The 12,401-nt window shown below is 51.8% G+C and overlaps 2 long non-coding RNA genes across 4 annotated transcripts; one reads left to right on the top strand and one right to left on the bottom strand.

The window, feature by feature from the left end:
• The first annotated feature begins 2,643 nt into the window (after positions 1 to 2,643).
• On the top strand, positions 2,644 to 4,447 carry LOC119301171. Of its 2 annotated transcripts, none has more exons than XR_005146918.1 (3): positions 2,644 to 2,757; positions 2,846 to 3,070; positions 3,183 to 4,447. It is a non-coding gene; the product is annotated as an uncharacterized LOC119301171 (long non-coding RNA). The 2 variants fall into 2 exon arrangements; XR_005146919.1 differs by having other exon boundaries at positions 3,327 to 4,444.
• Positions 4,448 to 4,625: 178 nt separating this feature from the next.
• On the bottom strand, positions 4,626 to 12,173 carry LOC119301170. 2 transcript variants are annotated; one of them, XR_005146917.1, is made up of 3 exons: positions 11,806 to 12,173; positions 5,299 to 5,371; positions 4,626 to 5,217 (listed from the first exon to the last, which is right to left on the bottom strand). It is a non-coding gene; the product is annotated as an uncharacterized LOC119301170 (long non-coding RNA). The 2 variants fall into 2 exon arrangements; XR_005146916.1 differs by lacking the exon at positions 11,806 to 12,173 and having other exon boundaries at positions 5,299 to 5,962.
• Between the last annotated feature and the right edge of the window lie 228 nt (positions 12,174 to 12,401).

Below are 12,401 nucleotides of genomic sequence, written 5' to 3'. Positions count from 1 at the left end.
GCAAAATGCTAGAAGGGAAGGGGAAAGCCTAGCCTACCGAAGACTAGCATCTTCTGGAAAACCACCATCTTGCAGCAACAGGAGGGAGTAGAGTAGCATAAAGTAAAGTAGTAGAAGTGTTATCAACCTCGGCCAGAGATCCTTTCTCGACTCCCTGCGAGAAAGCAATCCCAAAGCCATACTATCCAAGTGTCAACACATTCCAATTCTCATCACCATCTAGTTCTCATCACAAGTATCCAGTTCTAGTTGTATCGATCGGAATACAATTCCAAGTGTCCGTTACCGTAGGACAGGCTATCGATAGATGTTTTCTTCCCTACAGGGGTGCACCAACTTACCCACCACGCTCGATTAACTCCGGCCGGACACACTTTCCCGGGTCATGCCCGGCCTCGGCCAAACAATACGCCGCAACCCGACCTAGGCTTAACAGAGAGGCCAGCACGCCGGACTAAACCTATGCCCCCAGGGGTCATGGGCCATCGCCCCGGGAGCTCCTGCACGTTGCGTGGGCGGCCGGTGAGCAGACCTAGCTACCTCCTTCAACAAGGCAGGAGCTTACGCAGTCCAACCCGGCGCGCGCCGCTCAGTCGATGACGTCTATTAAGCTTCGGCTGATGTATACGACGCAGAACGCCCATACTATGCCCACGTGATGGTTAGTGCTATCAGGCCAAAGGCCCCTCGGATCAAATATCCAAACCGTAGTGGATTAGGAGCACGCGGTAACGAGCAGAGACTCACGATCGATGTGACCCCGTCGCCCCGTCTAGAGTACTTGCGGCAAGGGCTAAGAATGCCCGGCCATGCCTTGTAAGTATCTCGCGGGCACCTTCCAGGTCAACCCGACTCCACATCACTCGCTATTAAGCTCGCGCGGGTACCCCTCAGGGCCGACCCGTCTTAGTAACATGGCTCAGTGTAAAGTCATAGTAACCATAGTAACTATGTGTCTAACACCAAGGGGAAAACCCGAGGAATCACCCCCGGTGAATTCCACTCGATGTAATCATCAAGGTGAACGTAAGAGGATCCACCCTCGAGGTTCACACTTGAGGGGTTGCACGACAGAGCCGTATCGGAAGTAGTTAAGGAGGAAATCACCCTCGATGACCACGACCGGATAGCTACACTACAGAGATCTCATCAGGAGTGATGTAAGAGGTTCCACCCTCGACACTCGATGGTAACTCTGCAGAGTCGTACAACTAGGGGGGTGATGTGCGGTGTCGGGGAATGGACGTCGATCACGTTGATCGAGTCATCGAACATAAAGCGAGGCAACTGGGACAAGGTGGGGTCACTGATGGATCTCTAACCAACCTATACTAAGCAGTTTAGGATAAGCAGGTAAGGTATGAAAGCAGGTAACAACAACAGGCTATGCATCAGATTAGGATCATACAGAAAGCAGTAGCAGTTCTAATGCAAGCATGAGAGGGAAGAAATGGGCGATATCGGAATGCTCAAGGGGGGTTTGCTTGCCTGGTTGCTCAGACGAGAAGGAGGGGGGTCGTCGGTCACAGGGGCATCAGCATTGTCACGGGGTCTACCGAAGAGAAGAGGGGGGAAGAAACAGTAAATACATAGCAAGCGAGTGCGTAACAGGACAACATGCAGAGTTAGACGTGTTCTAACGTGGTGCTACACGATACCGGTGAAAGGGGAAGTCAACCGGGAATGTTTTCCCGGTACCGGACCTGTGTCAGACAGAGGACCGGAGGGGGAATGTTCCATGTTCAGCATGCTAGGAGCACGTGATAGATGAAAGGACCGCGTATTCAGATTCATTGGATTTTTCTGAGCAACTTTCATGTATAAAGTTTTTTCATCCAAGCTACAGTTTATTTTATATGATTTTTCAAAATTTTAATTAAATTCTAAAATTTCTGGTTTATTGTAATTTGTTTTAAACCGAGTTGACCAAGTCAACTTTGACTAGTCAAAAGGGCAGGGTGTGGCCCACATGTCATAGGTTGTATCTAAACAAATAAATAAAACTAATCTAATTGAAAGGGACCCACATGTCATCTACACATAGGCTAATCTAGCCACTAATTAAAAATACTAGCTAAACCAGGAAGGGCTGGCCTCTAATGGGCAGAACCCAGCCGGCCACACGCACGACACACACACAGAACACGCTAATACAAATGCTAGAGGTTAAAAATGTTCTCTATTTAACACAAGATAGCAACTTATGATTTTCATAGGATTTAATCCATGTATCAAATGGATTTGGTCCCATGGGAACATTTGAGCCTCGTCAAATGTACTACCTACTCATATTATTTTTACACATATTAAAAACTGTTTAACCACTGATTAGGGGCTGTTTAGAGAGAGCGGCGATAGCGAGGACGAGCTCGCCTGCTTCCGCAACGCGTGCCAATGGGACAGTGCCGCGTCCTTCAATGTGATCGTATGAATGAAAGTATGATACGGCCCATCGAACAGTACTATATAAAGACGGCACCGGCAACATGACGGCCCCGTTCAGTCCGTTCCGTTGGTACTTAACGCGGGGTGAGCGGTACATGACATCTAACCGCCTGCGTAGTCTATCACAAGTAACACCGTGTTTGTAACCGATTAGCATATATAACCGTGGGTCCCTGCTCCCCCTACTGCACGCTTGAAGAAACCAAATAAATCCCTTGGGTCACAGCACAGGCGCATAGCTCATGGCCATGGCGATGGCGGAGGCGGGAGACGGTGGATTTGAGGGAAGTTCCTATCAGATCCGGTGGATAGGTATGGTCCCGTCCCGTGTTTTATCTTTATAGTTGCGGCCGCTGTAATTAGGAGACCAGCTTAGTAGTGTGCTCCCTTCTCTTCATAGGTTTCCCCTGCCGGATCTTGCCGGCGGCGAGTCCATACTGGGCAACAAACCCACTCAAACTCTAGTCTGCACGCCCGCTGAGTCCAGCATCGGTGATGCGGGTGATGCAGCGCTGACAGTACAACTAGATGTAAACAGTACTTGCGAGGATGCGATCCTGTCGGCGCCGAAATCAGAGCAATCAACTGGCAAAGACGATCCTCAGAAGCCTGGATTGACCAGGAGGTATATGAATCTGACCCTGTATTCTTAGTTCGTATATCCTTTGAATTTGATTACACTATGTGAACTTTGCTGTGCTGAATCGTATTTGATCTGAATTGATTTCCACGGACAGACATGGCATGTATTCATGGAGTAGTATTTAGGGACTCTATCCATTACTTAGGGACGCTGTCTACATAACATATTGTCTGTCATATGCTTGCAACAACAGGTAAACGAACTGAAACATTTGCTCTTTTTGTTCAAATGTTCACAGGGGGTCCCAAAAAAAAGTAACACACGTTCCTACCGTTGCAAGTGTCCCATAATGATATAGTTACTCTGATCAAATGACAACGGCTGGTACATAAGTGAGCACAGGCCATCACACAATCACTCACTGACAGACTACTGTATTGATTTTCCATTCTTGTTAGCACACTCTTTGTGATGTCCTCTCTTTTTCAGTATACTAGTTCAATAAAATGAATGTTGAGCTGCATTTGCAGATCAGTGCAGGGCGATGGAAGTAGCAATAGAGAAAGTGATGCCAGACACGACTCACCGTTGATGCTAGTGGCACGTGCAATTGGTCATTTCATGGGGCTAAAAGCTCCAGAACGAAAACAAAAGCTTGGTCGACCAATCACCAGCAAGAGAGTTATTTGCCCAAAACCACCACATTATGAGCTAGGGTAACAGATCAGTACCACATTTGAGGCAGGGCACAAAAAACCACCAACAATGAGGCTAATGTATAACGCGGAGCACTGACGCTGCGTTTTAGCCCAGAAAACAGCGAATCCGACAGGTGGGTAAACAAACTCGCTGAAAATGCACAAGCTGAAAATGGATGCAGGACAAGTAAACAAACTCGCTTCTCCAGTATATGTCGAGAACCAGGGCACAAGAGCACCACATGTCCACAAAGAGGTGATCTTCCTCAAAAAGAAAGGAAAGACGCAAAATACTCAAAACTGTGGCGTCGGTGGTCATAGAAAAAAACACCTGCAGCAAGCCTAGGGTTTTACTCCATGTTGAAAATGCTACCTTAGAGCCAAATGCAATTTGCGGGTGACTTCATTTAGATTCAGTGTTTTTGTTCTGTGTTGTTGAGGGCTTTGTAGCCATTAACTTTAACCGCGAGACTCTCTGTTGTAATAATAACCGTCAGTGAAGAAGTACTACGTGTTGTTTGTGGTCAGGTTGTCACTGTGGTTTGAATGTTTATCATGTAGAAGAAAAAATGTATGAGATTAAGACTTGCCTAATGTTGCAGTGTGCCTATGCATGCCCCCTTCTGTATTTCACTGCGTTCTTGTTTGAGAAATCAATCTGGTCTGGTGCCTTGTGTGAGGGGAGATTCAGTTTATTTTATCTGTTCCCCACTTACAAATTGCTTGACATCATGTTCCTCTGCACCGCTGGGAAGTAGTAGCAGTAATTCAATACAGGTGACGCCTTACAGGTGTCGATGCGGCCCCTGCTGTGTGCAATTGGCAAGAATCCTGTTAGTTTGATTTTCAAACCCTTTGAGAGGGATCCGTCAGAGTTAACCTTTTCTTTTTACACCTGCTTAGTTAAAAACAGACTTTCATTAATATTAGTTGCACAAACGAGAGTACATCACACGGCTTAAACTCGATCATTACAAAAGTACGCCATCAGCAACACCCTAGCTGCGCCTACACCATTACATACTTGGCTGCTAACCTATGATACAAATGTCATAATACTTGATTTGCGAGTACAATGGTACGTCGTGCTCCCTTATTGGCAGCTGACGCCTAACCAAGCATGTTCATGACCATGTCGGCCACAACCAACAAAAGGAATGCCACGCCAATGACGAGGTTGGCCACGGAGACCACCAGATTAATGGATGCACCGTCAACGGCAATGGCTCCCTGGCGCCCAGCAGCTGGAAGCGCGGCGAGCATGTATCCTGCAGCGGCGCTGACTGAAGAAACGAACTGGGTGCCATCCGGCATGCCGTTCTGCTACCCCGTGGTGCGTGCGGCACCTGAATCCTGAACTCCCAAAGCTTGGCCGCCTTGCTCCTATCCTGGCTCGATTTGCGCTAATGGGGGTGCGGCTGGACCAAGGGACGTGAGGTGGTCGGCGTACGTTTGCTGCCACCTGTAGAAATCGTATCCACCACCTGACGGCTGTAGTTGACCGGCGAAGAAGGTTCAGACAAGAAATGTTGAACAAATCTGAAGAAATCTATGCAAAAACAGGACACTTACATTTTGATTGCGGCACTTGTAGAATCACTCGCTGGCGTTCGGCCTGCCACGATCAAGGTAGGCGACTACGTTCCTGCCACAGTCCAGACAAGGCACGATTGGAAGTGCCGCCGGATCAGCACCTTGATTCAGATTTGCTAACTTTTCTGCGACTGCTATTCCTTGCTCCGATTTGGGGATCTATTGAGGAACAGTGTGCAACTAGGATTTGTTTCTTCGATTTGGGGATGGATTGTTATAGACTGAGCCGCCGCCGATGACAGATGAGGAGTTAAATGGAGTAGGTAGGCCGACCCTGAGCGGAATTCAGTCTGGCAGGGATACACGTTGCGTCGCTAGCACCTCAACGTCCGTCACCGGCACCATACAAACGATGTTTCTTCCCGTTAGTGTCACCCATTAAATGAGCTGTCGTTTACGAGCTGGAATACGATGTGTGTTCCATATCCCGACGAGGACCGACGCCTACAGATAACGTGAGCAGGCGAGCTCGTGCACGCCAACGAATTTTCGCTGTTTAGGGGCTTAGCCAACGTAGAAAACCAAAAGCTAACTAGTAGCAGCTACAGTAGATAGTAGTAGTACAATAGAGCAGCGTTGGGCAGTGGCATGGCTCGGGCGCTGCAGGCGTGCGTAGGCGGGGCAGCCGCAACGGCAGGCGAGGGGGAGCAGCGCCAAGCGCGGCAGTGCGCGAGCGCGGGGCGGCTGCGGCAGTGGCTCCGCGGTGGGCGACGGCAAGCGGCAGTGGCAGCATCAGGCCACAGCAGCAGTATGCAGAGTAGCAGCGGCAGTACAAGCAAGCGGCGGAGGCGCAAGCAGCAGTGGCAAGCGGCAATAGCAGCTGTAAGACAATAAGTTTTGGGGAACCAGCACAACCCTCTAGGGGTGGCTTATCTCATTATATATAATGGTTGTGTTACAATATGTACCATATACATACATAGGTACAGAAGCTATACATAGTCTAACACCCTCCCTCAATCTTAGCCACTTTCTAAAGAACTGAGAAGGGTAAGATTGCGCCTACAAGCCTCAAACTGTGGCAGCGGTAAAGGCTTAGTGAAGATGTCTGCAATTGATCCTTAGATGAGATAAACTTGATCTGGAGTTGCTTCTGTGATACACGTTCCCGTACAAAGTGATAGTCAACTTCAATGTGTTTCATTCGGGCATGAAATACTGGATTTGCAGAAAGGTATGTAGCACCGATGTTATCACACCAAAGAATAGGAGGCTGTGGTTGAGACAAACCCAACTCCTGAAGCAAAGACTGCACCCAAATAATCTCTGCAGTAGCATTAGCCACAGCCTTGTACTCAGCTTCAGTACTGCTACGTGACACAGTAGCCTGTTTCCGAGCACTCCAGGCGATCAAATTAGAGCCAAAGAATATTGCATAACCCCCCGTGGATCGCCTGTCATCTGGGCTACCAGTCCAATCTGCATCAGAGAAGGCCGAAAGGACCCGAGCGGAAGTCGGCCGAATATGCATACCAAATGTCAGGGTGAACTGAACATAACGAAGAATGCGTTTAACAGCAGCCCAATGAGTATCTCTGGGAGCCTGAAGATACTGACAAACCCTGTTAACAGCATAAGAGATATCTGGTCTCGTGATCATCAAGTACTGAAGTCCACCAACAATGCTCCTGTACTCTGTGGCATCCGCATGAGACAAAAACTCACCATCAACAGCTGTTATCTTGTCGGTAGACGACATGGGTGTGGTGGTCGGTTTGCACTTCAGCATGCCAGCTCTCTGTAACAACTCCAAGGAGTACTTCTTCTGCGTAAGGACAAGACCAGTAGCACGAGAAGTGACCTCAACTCCAAGAAAGTAGTGAAGCTTCCCAAGATCTTTGACCGCAAAATCAGCACCAAGAGAGCAGACAAGAGCATCAACAGCATACTGAGAAGAGCTGACAAGGATAATATCATCGACATATACCAAAAGATACATAGTGACTTCTGGCTTCTGTAGAAGAAATAACGAAGTGTCAGCAGTAGACGGCACAAACCCATGAGCACGAAGGGCAGAGGCAAGGCGGGCATGCCAGGCATGAGGAGCTTGCTTCAAACCATATAGTGCTTTGGAAAGACGACAGATATAGTCAGGACGATCAGGATCAGAGAAACCAGGCGGCTGTTTCATATAAACCTCTTCCTCCAAAAATCCATGTAGAAAAGCATTCTGCACATCAAGTTGATGAAGTGACCAACCACGAGAAACAGCAATGGAGAGAAGAAGCCGAATAGTGGTAGGCTTGACGACAGGACTGAAGGTGTCCTCATAGTCAAGACCATGACGCTGCCGAAAACCGCGAGCAACAAGTCGCGCTTTGTAACGCTCAATAGATCCATCCGAATGCTTCTTCACTTTGAATACCCATTTTGAGTCAATAACATTTACCCGTGGTGGTGGAGGAACGAGAGTCCATGTCTTGTTACGAAGAAGAGCATGAAACTCCTGCTCCATAGCCTCTCGCCAATGTGGAATGCGCAGGGCAGCCTGATATGAGCGAGGCTCAGAAGATGGATCCGCAACAGCAGCAGCCAAACAAGCAGCCAACCAAGCAACCGTACCATCCTTACGTTCCTTAGGTTTGAAAATGCCACTGCGACTGCGTGTATGTGGTCGGGACACAGGAACCACCGAGGTCGACGGAGCAGCCTGCAACGGGCTGGAGGACGACGACGTTGACGAGTCAGCCGGTGACGAGGAGCCAGTCACGGTAGCCTCGGACTCGGTTGGCGAAGAAGGCCGACCCATCGGTGAAACCGGCAGAGCAGACGAAGCAGCTGGCGACTCCGGCATCACAGACCGGGCCGATGGCGAGCTCGGCATAGTGGGCCGTGGCGCGGCCGGTGTCGCGGGCCGATCCGCTGATGAAGGCGACGTGAGGACCCGAGCCGCGGGCGAAGACGGCGTGACGGGCCGAGCCGCAGGCGAAGACGGCGTGACGGGCCGAGCCGCGGGCGACTCGGCGGCCGCTGGCGAAACGGACCGAGCAGTGGAGATGCTCGGCGCGACGGGCTCGTCGGGTGACCATGCATGGGCACGCGAATCGATGCCATGCAACATAGGGCGATCGATGTGCCCACCAGAAGACGACGATGATGATGGTGAATCCTCCAACAGCTCCAAACGAGCTCCACGTCCGGTTCCTGCACCATGGTTAGGTAACAGCAAAGGAGAGTATGCAACATCATCAAATTGGTCAGAAGCAACAGAGGATGAATGCAGGGATGGTGGTTCGACAGTGGACACAGGAAGGTTGGCAAAGGGAAAAACATGCTCATCAAACACGACGTCCCGAGATATATAAACACGATTAGTGGGAACATGAAGACATTTGTAACCTTTATGAAGAGAGCTATAGCCAAGAAAAACACACTTTTTAGAACGAAACTCAAGCTTGCGCTTGTTATATGGACGAAGATGCGGCCAGCAAGCACACCCAAATACCTTGAGAAAGGTATAATCAGGTTGTTCATTAAGGAGAACCTCAATGGGAGTCTTCATGTTTAAAACACGAGTAGGAGTACGGTTGATGAGAAAGCATGCAGTGGTGAAAGCATCACTCCAAAACTGAAACGGAACAGATGCATGGGCCAAAAGAGTAAGACCAGCTTCAACAATATGACGATGCTTACGTTCGACTGAACCATTCTGCTGATGTGTATGTGGACATGCTAAACGATGAGCTATCCCAAGCGACTGAAAGAAAGAGTTGAGGTTGCGATACTCGCCCCCCCCCAGTCTGACTGGACATGAACAATTTTGTGCTTGAGAAGACGTTCAACATGTTTTTGAAACTGAACAAAAATATCAAACACATCAGATTTGCGTTTAATAAGGTAAAGCCAGGTAAAGCGACTATAAGCATCAACGAAACTGATATAGTAATTATGACCACTGACAGAAGTCTGAGCAGGACCCCATACATCTGAAAACACAAGTTCTAAAGGATGTTTCACCTCACGACTGAACTCCGAAAAAGGAAGTTGATGACTCTTCCCCTGCTGACAAGCATCACACACTGCTACATCTTTATGACTAGACAAACTAGGAAGCTCATGACGACGCAAAATATGACGGACAATAGGTGTGGCCGGGTGACCAAGACGAGCATGCCACTGTGACGGAGAGACCCGAACTCCACTGAAAACACGAGCGACACCAGGATGCTCCAGACGGTAGAGGCCCTGGCACAACCGCCCACTAAGAAGAATGTCCCTCGTGCCCCGATCCTTAATAAAAAGATCAAAAGGGTGAAATTCACAAAGCACATTATTATCACGTGTGAGTTTAGGAACTGAAAGAAGATTACGGGTCACAGATGGAACTCGAAGAACATTGCGAAGCTGAAGACTCCTATTGGCATGTCTAGTGAGAAGAGATGCTTGACCAATATGAGAGATGTGCATACCTGCTCCATTGGCGGTGTGGATCTTGTCGGAGCCATGATAGGGTTCACGAGTGTGAAGCTTCCCCATCTCGCTGGTTAGATGCTCTGTCGCCCCAGAGTCCATGTACCAGTGTGGATCGATGGAGTAGGACTGAGTGTGTCCCTGTTGCTTCTGCGGCGCGGGACGATCAGCCATGGCGACCTGACGGGCATTGTTGCGTGTATCTTTGCCGTCATTGCCAAGACCAAGGAAGCTTCGCTGGAAGCGCTTATGACACTTGGAGGCCCAGTGCCCATCGCAGCCACAAAGCTGACACACACGTGGACCGCCAGCCCCCGGTAAGGTCGCAGTAGGTGGGGGGGCCGAGGCGGGCGACGGTGGCAGCCCCAAGGGAGCCCGGGGTGTTGAAGAAGAGCGGCCACCCTTGGTGGCGGCGTTGGCCGAGAGGGAGCCAGTGCCCCTGGTGCGGCGAGTCTCGACCCGTTGCTCAGTGAGAAGGAGCCGAGAGAAAACCTCGTGTGCCAGCATGGGTGTCGAGTTGCCCCGCTCGTTGATGATCTCGACTAAGGCATCATACTCCTCATCAAGACCATTGACAATAAACGAGTTGAACTCGGAGTCGGTGAGGGGCTGTCCAATGGAGGCCAATGTGTCGGCGAGGCCCTTGACCTTGTTGTAGAACTCAGTGGCAGTGGAGTCAAGCTTCTGACACTCTCCAAGCTGACGACGGAGTGCAGAGACACGAGCCTGGGACTGCGCTGCAAAGGTGCACTCAAGGATGGTCCAGGCCTCATGAGACGTCTTCGCGAAGACAACAAGGCCGGCAACTGCCGGCGAGAGCGACCCCTAGATGGAGGAGAGGTTCGCCTGGTCCTGCCCCGTCCAGACGCGATGGGCCGGATTGTAGACCGGACCGTGCACGCTGTCTACCAGCGCGGGTGGGCAGGGAAGCGATCCGTCGACGTAGCCTAGCAGGTAGTGACTCCCCAAGAGCGGGAGAACCTGCGCACGCCAGAAGATGTAGTTGTCGGCAGAGAGCTTGATGGTGATGAGATGACCGAAGTGAAACGGCGGCGGCGAAGACAATCCCATCGAGGAGGCTGCCTGGGGTGCAAACACCATGGAGGCAGCCAGAGGCACCGAAGCCGATGCGGGAGGAGGCGGGACCGCAGCCAGGGCGGGCGCCGCAAAGCTCGCGGACGGTGCGGACGCCGCAAGGCCCGCGGCCGGGGCGGACGCCGCCAACCCCGCCAGCGGGGCAGTGTGATCCGCTTGCGGCAGGAGCGGCGGGACGACGCCTGCGGAGTCCGCAGCGGACGGCGGTGCCGCGGTGTGGACCACGAGGTCACGCCCAAGCGAGGGCGCCGGCGGCGTGGAGAAGACGGAGCCGATGCTCCTTGTCCCGATCGGAGCCGGAACAGAGACGGCATCGAGCGGGAGGTTGAGCAGAGCCGCAAGAGAGGCCGGGAGGAAGCCCGCAGCAGTGGAACCGGTGGTGGCGGCGCTCGACATGGCGGCGGCGCGGCGGCGGCGGTGAAGGCGGCGGCGGCTGCGGCGGCGGTGCGGGTATTAGGGTTTAGAAGCGGAAGCGATCGTAACCTAGCGTGATACCATGTAGGACAATAAGTTTTGGGGAACCAGCACAACCCTCTAGGGGTGGCTTATCTCATTATATATAATGGCTGTGTTACAATATGTACCATATACATACATAGGTACAGAAGCTATACATAGTCTAACAGCAGCAGGGCGCGGTCGTGGCGGCAGGGCCGGGCCGCGGACAAGCCCGGGCACATGCGCGTGAGGGCGCGGGCAGGGTGCGTTCGAACGGCCGGACGACGTCGCGTCGAATGGCGGTGGTGCGAGATGCTGCTGTGGCTGGAACTGAGCGCTACAGGGCTCGACAGAGCGCGAGGGAGGGGTGCAACGGGCCCGCACGGATGTGATGAGCACGATCCCGAGCTCATCTGAGCTCGACGCAGAGCAACGGCACGGCTTCGAGCACGCCGGCGGAAGCAGAGGCACGGCAACGGCGGCGAACTAGCTAGGGACGAATGCGGCCACGGGAAGAAGGAATGGAGGGAGAGAGGAGCTCACCGAGCGGCCAAGAAAGGCCCTCGACAGCTTTGTAGCAGCAGGGGATGACGAAGACGGCGGCGGTCACCGGTGACGCAGAAGACAGAGACGAGCTCGATCCGCTCGATGCCGAGCCCGTCGTCTCCAGTGGCTCGGCTCAGGCGACGCAGCGGAGGGCGGCGAAGCTCCGTGACATCTCGCCGGGGCTCGGGGTCATCGGAGAGCGCGGGATCGACGGCAGTGAGCGGCGAAGGCTATCGGGAGTGGGCGGATCTAGCAAGGGGAAAAGGGGGAATGCACTTGGGGTGCTAGGGTTCGTCACGGGGGGTTCAGGGAGGACTTGTAGGTCGAGTAGAACGCCGGGAGGGGTCGGATGGCCGCCACGCAAGTGGCCACGGCCGGCGGATGGCCGCCACGGCCATCCCAGCCTCCTGTAGCGAGAAGAGGAGGGCGTGTGGGGCTAGCTGGGCCGATTTTTGCTAAATGGGCCAGGGTGCCAGTAGATTAGGTCATCTACTTCCTCTCTTTTTTCTCGTTTCTTTACATTTCTACCACTGATTTCTATTTACTTGCTATAGTAAATGAATTTACTTCAGCTTGAAATTTGGCACAAAATT

This window comes from Triticum dicoccoides, chromosome 5A, assembly GCF_002162155.2.
Source record: "Triticum dicoccoides isolate Atlit2015 ecotype Zavitan chromosome 5A, WEW_v2.0, whole genome shotgun sequence".
NCBI classification, from domain to species: Eukaryota; Viridiplantae; Streptophyta; class Magnoliopsida; order Poales; family Poaceae; genus Triticum; species Triticum dicoccoides.
This window is presented reverse-complemented; position numbering and strand designations above follow the sequence as displayed.